Raw genomic sequence first — 12,829 nt, 5'->3', positions numbered from 1 at the left:
AAATGTCTTCAATTTATGTCATTGTTCACTCTGATAATGTCATTAACCAATGTCCTTATGAAGGAGTCACGTTCACCTCATCATCAGCCAAATTGGTACATCTAAAGAGAGGAGTGACTCTACAAAGGCTTAAGAAAGTCATCCACACAAAACTCAACTGAGACGAAAATGAAAGGGTGACAATTGTACATTTTTGCTACTCAATTAGACTTGACCCGGGAGTCAGCAGTTAAACATGTGTTGAATTAAACGATGATAAAGATGTCGAGACACTCTTCAACATCCACAATTCAAATCAATTTCAATCAAGTATAGAATTATATGTTACATTTGCTACAAACGTAACCCATCCACCATGACTTTCACCTTCACCTTACCAAACTTACGAAACCATAAATCGATCTTTTCAACATATGATATGAATTTTGACCTTCAGTCCTATACACAACTTTTAACTGGTTCATTTATGAACCTCAATGAAATACCCTCCCAATCATTTGAGCATTCCCTACCCTCTCAGCCTCTTAAAGAAACCCCTATTGAAGAACATGTTGTTGTGGGTCTCTCAATCGAAGTATTTAATCCTTTTAGCGAGGACGAAGATGAAATCATATCGTAACAGTAGGATGATGAAGAAGACTTCATCCCACTTCCAAATATTCCACCATCACAACCATTACCATTATACAACCCACCTCTACATTTTCTAGACTTTCCCAGTCAAATACAAGAACATGACTCTGAGTTTGGCCATGTCCTTGATTGTGAAATGGTAGCATATCTGTCTGGAACACTATTTGTTGGTCAGCGCTTCCTAACAAAAGAATAAGTGCAAGACGCCATAAATAGATTTTACATTGTCAATCATTGCACTTACAAGGTGAAGATGTCAAGCACAACTAGGCTTATCGTGGAATGTGTTCACAACGACTGTGCCTGGAGATGTCGCGCTATATTACGTACCAAAAAGCAACACTGGAAAATTATGAAGCTTGAAAGGTGCCACACATGTGCTTCCCCACACACTGGGAAATAACAAAAGAACAAGTGCAAGACGCCATAAATAAATTTCACATTATCAATCATTGCACTTACAAAGTGAAGATGTCAAGCACAACTAGGCTTGTCATGGAATGCGTTCACAATGACTGTGCCTGGAGATGTTGCGCTATATTACGAACCAAAGAGCAACACTGGAAAATAATGAAGCTTGAAAGGTGCCACACATGTGCTTCCCCACTCATTTCACAGGATCATAATAAGTTGGGATCACGAATGATTTCTCAAACCATTCGTGAAATTATTGAGACTGATCCATCCATACCCATCGCAATCATCTTAGCTCACATAAAGTTCACAATGGGTTACACAATCAGCTATAGAAAGGGATGGTTGGGGAAACAACATGCCATTAAAAATATCTTCAAAAATTAGGATGAGTCATACCATAAGTTACCTAGACAGCTGTTTGCAATACAACTGTATGTTCTGGGCTTCATCTGAAAATCGAGTATACATCTGGCATATAAGGGTAGCATGCTTGACGAGGGGAATGTGTTCTTCAAGAGTTTGTTTTGGACCTTCAAGCCATGCACTGATGGTTTTGTCTTCTGCAAACTAATTGTTCAAGTGGATGGAACATTTTTGTATGGCAAATACAAAGTGACTTTATTAGTAGTAGTTGCGCAAGACGGCCACAACAATATAATTCTCATTACCTTTGTTGTGGTTGAAGGTGAAACTAGCGCTGCGTAGTTCTTTTTTAAAAAAAAAAACTTAAGGAGGTATGTAACTCCGCAAGAGGGGTTACGCCTTATTTTGGATCGTCACAAGGTCATAAGAAGTGAATACTCTAGAAATGGAAGTGGTTAGACAGAAAACAATTTTGTCTATGTCTATTGCATTAGACACATTGAACAAAACTTTATGCGATAATTTAAAAACGCTGCACTGAAGAAAGATGTCATCAATATGGGTAATTTTAATTTTTTTATGTACTTTATATTATCATTAATATTTTATACAATTGCTTAGGTAGTTATATTAATTTAATTTGTAATCTTGTTTCTGCTACAAAATTGGAGAACTAACTAGCAAGTGTACTAGGTAGTTGTAGCAAGTAATAAGATTTGGAATTCAATATGAGCCCCAAGTATCATCTACAAGAATCTTATTTCAATTACCACTTCACAATTTAACAATTAGTTGAGAAAAATAATTCATTTGAGGGGTTTGTAACATGTGAAAGTAAGAAATAAAGACAATAAAAGGTAATAAACTTGTTGTAAAAATAGAATACGAATTTTGTACTAAGAATGCTATATGGAAAATAGTTAGGAATTACTTCACTAGATTTTCAATTGCAATGTAATCATATTCTGAACTCTTGAGAATTTTAATTGATTGATAATCAATTTCACTTCTTTAACCAAAGGACAAATCCTTGCCTAATTGATCCTAATACCTAATTAAATTTCCCTAATCCCTTAGGTAAAATTTAATCAAATACTGCATTAAGTTCTGAAAATTATAAAATTACTAGATCATGATACTTATTCCTAAGATCTCAATAACCTAGGCATATGATTCAAATCTGAGAAATAAACTCAATTTCTATTAATGAAAATTCATCTAAATTCAATTGAATGAAGGATTAGTTCACAACTGCATTAAGAACAGAATCACATTCTCAATTCAATTAAAATCTCAAGATTCAATCCATAATTATATCACAACATCAAATTTGGATCCATAGATCCCTAACAAAAAAGGTTTAGAACAACATTACAATAGAGAAAGAAGAAGTAAGAGAAGAAGAAGACAAGAAGCAGAAGAACATCTTCTAAGACCCAATCTTTACTCTGATTTCTCTAGAAATGAAGCTTGAAAGTCGCTTTCAATCTCTCTCTCTGACTTCCCTTGGGAGTTAAAACAGTTACAAAGTGAAAAATAACAAAAATAAACCAAAGTCCCATTTTCTGAACCTCTAACTTCTATTTATAAGATTTTTCCTGCCTTTTTCCTTTCTACACATTAATCTCTAAGAATTCTAGCATCAAAGGTCTTCTAGAAGCTTCTAAAACTGATTTAAGAACTCAAATCGTCTAAAGTTGACACTTATGAGTGATATTTAAAATTCTGTTACTTTTGCGTAGACACTCTAAGTGGTTGAAATGTTTACGCGCAAGTGTTCTACATAGGAAGATTCTCACGCGTAGATACTCTGAGCACTTGAAGTATCTACGCGCTCAATTGTGTAGCAACTCTGATCACTTGAAGTAGCTACGCGCACTGTGCAGTTCTGAATTAGCCTTGGGCGTAGCTACTCTGAATGCTTGAAGTAGCTACGCGCACTGCGTAGCTACTCTTGGTACTTGAAGTGACTACGCGCTCAATTGTGTAGCTACTTTGAACACTTGAAGTAGCTACTCTCTTGATCTTCATGAATTTTTTTCTTCAAAGTGTTCATTCTATGTGCTTAGAGTGATTACGCCCTACATATAATTCTTGATTCTTCATCTTTTAAACTCAATTCCTCTACTTTCTTCACTTCAATCTTCAACTCAAATTCTCAGCTCAAGCTTCTGCACAATAATTAAGTCATTTTTAAGTCAAATTGTTTAGAATTGGACTAAAAATCTAAAAATCAAAACTATTTACACAATTATGAATATTAATACAATTTTTATGATATTTTCAAGTTTACTTAGTACTTTACTACTTATTTATTAACAAAATTATACTAAAAATATGGTAAAATGTGGATTTATCAGTTTCTAGCATATGGAATGACTAAACCGAGATTCTTTAATCATTGGACAAAAGTTGGACAACATCCCAAGGGAAAAATAGACACTGGCATAGAACAACGGACAATGCTACAGACACATGACAACAAATCTAGCGGAGTCAATCAATTTGGTCTTGAAGAAAACCAGAAACCTGCCAATTTGCTCTATGGTCATGGCAACATACACTCGTTACAATAAGTTCTTCATTGACAGAGGCAAGAAAATAGATGCAATGATTAATGTTGGACATATGTACTCAGACGTTGCAACTAAAGCAATTCAAGATATATAGTCAAAGGCGAACACTCATAGAATCATCACCTTTGACAGAATAAATACTAGATTTTTAGTCGTAGAAATGCAACATTCGACAGAAATTTGACCCGTGAAATCTTTACAATACGGTTAGATGAAATGTGGTATGATTGTGGCAAGTTCCAAAAAGTTCACATCCCATGCTCGCATGTACTTGCTTCATGTTTACACACACCACAACTTTGACATCTATATATCTCCCGTGTATACCTTACAACAAGTTTCTAAAGTAAATGTTAGTTTGGAGAACTCAGACATGAAGACTATTGGTCAACTTACACGGGCTCAACTTTGTATCCAAATCCAAAACTGAAAAGAATTTCAAAGGGTCAACCCAAGTCCAGTAGAATAAGGACAGAGATGGACATTAGAGAACAACAAAGTCAGCCAAAAAATTGTTCTTATTGTCACACTCCTGGTCACACAAGGAAGACATGTTCAAACATCGTTCAAGCTTTTAGATCCCGCCATTCATTTATATTGTTGTTATTACTTTAAAATTTTCTTCATGTAATTTTTAATTTTATGAATGTCACTGCAACTTATAAATTTTTAGTATTAGTAATTTATATTAAATATAATTATATATATATATATATATATATATCTACATAATATTATTTAATAATGTTTATTAATATTAATAATATATTTTTTTAGATAAATAATTATGTATAAATTTTAATAAAGATAAATATCTCAAAATAAATAAATAAACTTATTATTATTTAATACTTTTATTTATTTTATAAAAATATAAAATTAAATAAATTATTATTATAATTTTTATTTTATACAAATTTAAAATTAATTCAATTATTGTTGTAATTTTTATTTTTTAAAAAATTTAATATTAAATAACCAAAAATATAATTTCAGAATATAATATTAATATCATTTTACAGAAATTAAAATTATATTAAATAATATAATAAGAAAAATAAAAATATAATTTATTATCATAATTATTTAAAATAAATTTAAAAAATGTAAAATAAATATTATTATATTTTTATTCATTTGCACATAACAAAATATAAATATAATTTAAATAATAAAATTTATTTTATTATATAAAAATATTTAAAAAATTAGAAAAAAAAAATCCAGATTTCGATTCTGCGGGAATCGAATTTTGGCTGTCCCAATGCATGATACAGTTAATGGGTCTACTTTCATATATATATATATGATTGGTCCTTTTATGTGTTTTTTAATTTTTTTTATATTTTTTTTGTAAAAACTTCGTATTTGATTAATTCAACCTATTTTAAAATAAAAATTAAAACAACTTTTATCTACATCTGTGTTGACCCGCCTAACAAGCCTTATTTAATTTTTAGTTTTGCTAATTTTGATGAGTTGGCAAAAATCTGCCAACCTTAACCAAAATTATAAGTATGAAAAAAAAAATTCATTCTATGATTTGTTAAACAATAAGTTATAATAAAATAAAATAAAATTTCATCTTTAATAGAAATTATAAATGGACGATAATATATAATTTTAGTATAACTTTCATGTAATTAAATTTTAGGTTTAAACATGTGATTAATCTCTATAAGTATAACACATTTTACAATAAATTTTTATAAAATATTTTATTAGGATTCAATCTATAAAATTGAAATATTAAAAAGTTAAAATTTAATTTTTACTATCAACTCTCTTTAGTTAAGTATTAAGTTAACTAATAGAGAGTTAGCTCGAACACTTCCACATATCTATGTTATTTAATTTTTAATATTTTATTATTTAAAATTAATATTTAAAAATAAATCTTTAAATATATTTTAAATATTTATACTTTACTCCTCATCCCTTTTCTCTCCCCTCATCCTTCCTTTTCACACACCCCCGTCCCCAACTTTACCTCGTTTCTCACTCCTTCCCCCTCCGAACCTCGCTCTCGCCCTTATTACTTCTTAAACACCTTAATCCCTTCATGATCTATGGCCACTTCTATCACTTTTTATATCCTTCCCACAAATGACACTTTCCATCATCCATGTTAGCTCACACTAACCGTGATTTTCTCCACCATTATATTCACATTGTATGCTTGTTTTGTAGTCAATGACCACCCAATCAAGGACACCCAATTATCAAGACTTTCCAACATAAAACTCCATCCACAATGACTTAAACACCATTATTAATATATGTGACAAAATCTCTAATTATAGTCCTTATTTGTGCAGGGTGGGGAGTGTAGGGTGGAGTTAGAGTTGAGAGTAGAACAAGTGTGGAAGATGGGTGAGGGAGGGTGTGGGGTTAGGGGTGGAGATTGGGGTACAGAGAAGGGGTGAGGTTGAAATTAAAAGTGTGGAGTGGGAGAGTAAAAATAGGAATGAAAGAGAGAAAAAGCGTAGGAAAAAATGGGCTTTCTTATTTTAATATTGTAATTTAAAAAACTATTTATCAAAATATATTAACTTTGAAACTATTTCTCTATCTAGGGTGAATCTGCCAACGTGGCAAAGGGTTTCACCAGAAAGATTGACGAAAGTAATTGATTTATAATTATTTTATATATTATTTTTCCAGAAAAAAAGTGAAAAACTTAAAGATGAAAGCACGTGTCAAACTATGATTAGCTTCGCCATTTGACTGACGAAATGAAGACAAAGTTTCACCACCACCGGCTCGAAAACAATTGGAAAACCACATGTGGCGGTAGCGACAACAGTTTCGCCACTGGAATGGCGAAAGTCACCAAGTAAAAATTCCAAAAAAAGAAACAGTTAAGGAGTTTATAGGACACGTGGCATAATCCTAGCTATTTTGCATTTCTTATGGCGAAGAAGTGTTTCCCAAGAACAGTGGCAAAACCAATGATGTGTTGACACGTGTCTTACCACAGTAATCGTCCCTGCCCTTCTTCCTCTTCTGTTTTATTGTAATACATAATTTTTACACCTATATATGAATTTAAATAAAATTAAGAAAATATAAATTTTTATATTCAGTAATAATATAAAATGTTATGACATTTAATTATTTATATAAATTATATTAAGAACATTTTTATAAGAATATTTATTTATAAAATAAAATTGATATTATGTAAATTATAATTTATAATGAGATTGATATTGATGTGATTATAGCTTATATTAATGTTTAGAATATATTCCATTGAATATATATGCATGTCATTACAATGTTCTAGTATTTAGCTTGTAAATGTGTTTAATTATTATAAAATATGTAATATTAATTATGTTAGTAAAATATAAAGGCATTATTATAGAATGAAATTTTATAATAATTTTGTTGTATAGATGACATCATCTTCATGACAAAGTAGGATTATTAATCTCGGGCCAAAAGATCCATCACTCATTCGGTTTCAGAGTATTCATGTTTCTGAACATATTTGGGATGGACATGATCACCCGATATTCAGGGTCAAGAAGAGTCAAAATATTCCCAGTGGAATAGAGGGTGTTCCAGAAGAAATCATTTCGCATTTGGAGTTAATAGGTTTTATTGGAGTAGCAAACTTATCCCAGTTTTTCCTAGATGTGGGATTGATTACTGCTTTAGTAGAGATGTGGAGGCCCAAGATGCACACCTTCCACATGCCCCTTGGTTATCGCAGGGTATAAGAAAGGGGAAGAAAGATGTGCAATACTCTAGATATATTTTTTATCGTCTAGCACATGATGAGGTGTTATAGTCTACTTTTATACTTTAGTTTTGATTACAATATAGAACTTTGATTCGTTATTAATCATATTTTTATGTCATGATACAAATTGTATGGGTGTCATACAATATGAAACTCATCAACATTCTTCCACCTATCTGTAGAGATGATATGGATTTATGAAGGGCAGTGGTGCCACTTATATGTTTTCAGGTATGCGAGTGGCATCAACCTGATTGAGTAATGCGTCAGTTTGGTATGGTACAGCACATACCTCCGGCTCCTTACCAGCCTGACCAGCTACATGACCTTACCATTAGAGGAAAGACTGGAGAAGATTGATCATTGAAGTTTAGTTCTAAGTTAGAGATTTGGGAGAGTAGACAACTTTGGGTGATGACCAATGAGCCTCAGTATGGTTTACTGAGTTCAAATTCAGAATACATGTGATGGTATGTTAGTCACACTCGTCGTTGGATGACTAAGGATGCAATTATATCAGCTTTATCGATATGTTGAAATTTGATTCACTCTTTTCACTATTATGTTTTTTTATTAGCAACATTTAAAAGGAAACATTTTTGTCATTTTAGGGTGATGCGATGGAGAGATTGCACTACTTGAGCATTGATGAACAAGATTGCTTTACCTTTCATGAATTAAAGACTTGTCTGAGATGCTCCTATCACTTAAAAAAGAGTAAGATCGCATATTAAAGCCTGTGTTATCTTCAGATCCTCCTGCACAGAGTGGTAATCCTGCCCAACCAGACTTACATATAGACCAACCGCAACAACGAAGAGAAAGAAAAGGTTTGGGACGTCGACGAAGACAAGTACAAGCAGCAGAGTGAGCTATCCCGCCTACACCTATGCATATCAAGTGATAATTACGATAAATTACATTCCAAATAAACATTAAAACATTATGAAGGAATACATATTGTATGCATTTAAAGTTAAAACTACAAGTTGCCAACATATTTAACGGACATTGTTATGTTGAGGACAATGGCGTCGATTATGACCTACTTCGTTACATTTGGAACACTTTTTTCTTGTTTGTGACATAACCCAGTCCATTTCATTCCTAATACTAGTTGACTTTGGTCGGCCCTTACCTATTGCTCTGTCCACATCAGGCACCAACTTCCATTCATTATTTGTAACAATGTTGCATTCATTTCCAAGGGAGAACCAATGTGGCGAATACGCATTTACAACATATTTCAGGGAATACACTGGGTCAACATATTGCCAAAAATCAATACTCATAGCTATACAGGCCTCTATCACATGCAAACAAGGAATTCGGTAAGACTAGAATCTTCCACATTCACAATATCTCTTATCCAAGATAATTGTCTATTTGTGTCCACCCCTTTGAGTTATTGAATTAAAAGCTTCTTCAACCTCAAAACTTTTTCTTTGTATGTCATACTGACGAACTTGATGTGATGAAGCTTCTTGTTGATTTTTTTGAATTTGCAACATGACTTTACAACAAAATATGCTTCCATTATGAAAGTCAGACATTGCCTCTTCTCCACGCTTCACAAAATATTCAATCAATCGTCTATATGTGGCTTTAACTTATGCAGTAATGGGCAGGTTTCTAGAACCTTTCAATACTTTATTGACTGCTTCTGAGAGATTTGTGGTCGCGTGTCCATAACGTCATCCTTTGTCATCGTAAGATAATGCCTATTTCTCTTTTGATATGCAGTCAATCCACCTTTGTATATCTTCATATTCATTATGAAATCTAGTTAACTTTTGTTCAAATATGACTTTCGATGGTGTATAGCCTACATATATAACAGAACCAACATTAAAACCATGTGAAATAAATGTGACATGATGAATAATTAGGTAAAACAAAACAATACATACTCAATTTGATGAGGTCTTTCTTCAGTCCTATATTTTTAAACCAGTGATTAAAGTTGCTGGCAATATGACAAATGCAATATACATGATACACATTTGGAGGTTGCCACCCAATGTGTGGATTTGACACAGCCCCTTTGATACTTTGATGCCTATCTGATATCAAACAAATTTCTGATCTATTCGTAACATGCAAACGAATCAATGCTAAGAACCATTCCCATGCTGACAAGGTTTCTCCTTCAACAATTGCAAAAGCTATTGGAAGGACACAATTATTTCCATCTTGAGTTGTTACAATGAGCAATGTATGACGATACTTACCGTATAAGAACGTCCCATCCACTTGTAATATAGGTTTGCAGAATTTAAAAGCTTCATGACATTGTTTAAATGACCAGAATAACTGTTCAAATACTTTAAACCTGTTATCCACTTGATGACCAACCACATACTCTTTTGTTTCAATTTTATAAACAGATCCAGGAGCATGTAATTACATGTATTCTAACCAATGTGACAACATAGCGTATGATTCATCACAATCACCAAATACTTTAACAATGGCTTTTTGCTTTGTCTTCTAAGCTTTTTCATATGAAATTTTATATCCAAACTAAGCACATATTCCCTCTTGTATCAATGAAATATGTACGGACGGTTCTTCGTTCACCATTCCTACATAAAATAAAATTGGGCTAGTTAATAAGGATAAATATGTAAAAAGAAAAAAGAAAAATTAATGTTGTCTTACCAAGTATGCATGAACAAATTAAATCAGAATCTAACTTTTGATGATCTTGAGAAATTCTCATATTAACACATGTATGTAAACCACCCCACCTAGTATTTTTTCACTTGTTTGAATTCTTCAACAATGAAGCCCTCATTCTCCATGGACAACCACTGCTATGGTATAAGCATTTAACATATAAACATGTTGGTTTAGACTCAGCCACAAAATAACTTTGATGAATCTTCATTGAGTAATGTTTTAATGCATTCTTCACATCTTCTTTACTGTCAAATAACAAGCCAATGAATAATGGATCTCCTTGAACCAATGAATTCACTTCTTGATAATGTTCTTCATTCATTTCTTGATCAGGATATTCTCAATTAATATATTTATACTGTGGAGTATCATTCCATAAAGGAATTATAGTATCCCATGCATTATATTTTTCATAAATCTTTGGCATTAATATTTAAATAAATAACTAAAAACAACTAATTTTTAAAATTATTCTACATTACCTCCTACATTTTCGATTACTTGTATATTTAAGTTAGAATGAAACTCGCCTCAACATCAGTAGAAGAACTACCTAACGAAATTTCCGATTCATCATCTTCATCACTGTAACTCTCATAATCTGAGCCTTCATTATCTTCATCAACATTATTTCTAACTCCTTTATTGCAACAAATTTATCATTTTTAATTCCAACAATTAAATATATTACTAAAAGATATTACAACATAATTATTTTTACCTCCACTATAATGACGACTGACATTAGTTCCATCGTTTTGCTGTAAAAATGATAAATTTAAATTCATCATCTGCAAGGGCACAGATGAACTTCTACCAACAACAATATATACATATAACTCAATAACATTTCTACTAGATTGTTGTTAAAATGCACTTATCATGCAATCAATATCTTCATCATCACATATATCCAAAGCTGTATACTGTCTAATATTTTCATCAATCAAAAAATGAGAAATTAATCTAGAAATAACTTCATTCTGATTGAGATTAAGTTTCAAATGAATTTTTCTCTTCAAAGCTTTAAAACTCACTCCTCGCTTTATCTTAATTACTTTCTTACTTCCTTCAAAAATCATTCCTTTATTTCCTTCATAAATTCTATCATTCCAATACATAATAATAACAATTCCACTTATCCTACATTTTTACAAATAAACTTTAATTAATTTTTAACAAAATATAATTTAAAAATACAATGCTCATTCATTTACTCAATAATTTATTTAATTATAACTAACTAAATTTATAATTTAAATTTAAAATGAAATAAATCATAAATTTATTAAATTATACTGACCTGAATTTCTTTTAACTTCCTCTTATTCAATGATAAATGAGATGTTTGGTGGGATATATATAGACGTCAAGTTTCGCCACATTATTTGCGAACTTCTTCACATTGGAGCCATGTGGCAAGTGCCTATCTGTTTCGCAATTTAGGTGACAAAATAGTAATATTATTTCGCCATTCGTAGTGCGAAATTATGTAGATGTCGACATGTGTCAAGCCCCCACAAGTTTTGCCAATCTTGTGGCGAAAATATATTACAATTTTGCCATCACCTTTGCAAAATTAATTAAAATGAGACATGTGGCATCCTTGTTAGTTTCGTTGTTCTTTTGACGAAACTTGATAACATTTCGCTACCGTTTTGGCGAAACCCTTTGTCACGTTGGTAGATTCACCTCAGACTGGGAAATAGTTTTAAAGTTAATATATTTTGATAAATAGTTTTTTAAATTATAATATTAAAATAAAAAAGCCAAAAAAATGATAAGACTTATTTATAAATATTTAAAATATATTTATAAATTTATTTATAAATATTAATTTTAAATAATAAAATATTTAAAAATAATAATATAATATACTAAATAAAAGTGCTGATGTTTATTATTAATAAAAAGAGTTAATAATATAGACTTAAATCTTAACTTCTTAATATTTAAATAGACTAAATACTAAAAAAAAACATTTATATCATTTAACTTTTTAATTAAATATTAATTTTACCCCAAATTATAACATCGCTGTTTTAGAAAATGTGACAATGTCGTCATCTAAACAATAACCGAATCTATACTTTGTTTAGACAAGGACTCCTCAAACAATCTTTAAGTTAACAAAAGTAGAAAAAAAAAGAAAGAAGAGATATTACATAGGAAAAACAGAACCCTTTATGCTTCCAATGTTACATTATGAAATCAGAACTAGAGTCACATAGTGAAACCAAACACTTGGGTAAAACAAGATGGCAGTGATTGGAACGAGGTTCGGAGACGAACAGAGTAGTCTATTGGACGAGTTTGAGAGGGTATCCTTTGAGGCACACGCAGCACAGTTGAACCGAGTCATGTTGGGTCGAAGCCTTTCAGAACCGAAGTTGCCAAAATCACATTC

The sequence above is a fragment of the Abrus precatorius genome, unplaced genomic scaffold (genome assembly GCF_003935025.1).
Source record: "Abrus precatorius isolate BTA unplaced genomic scaffold, Abrus_2018 Scaffold3, whole genome shotgun sequence".
NCBI classification, from domain to species: Eukaryota; Viridiplantae; Streptophyta; class Magnoliopsida; order Fabales; family Fabaceae; genus Abrus; species Abrus precatorius.
This window is presented reverse-complemented; position numbering follows the sequence as displayed.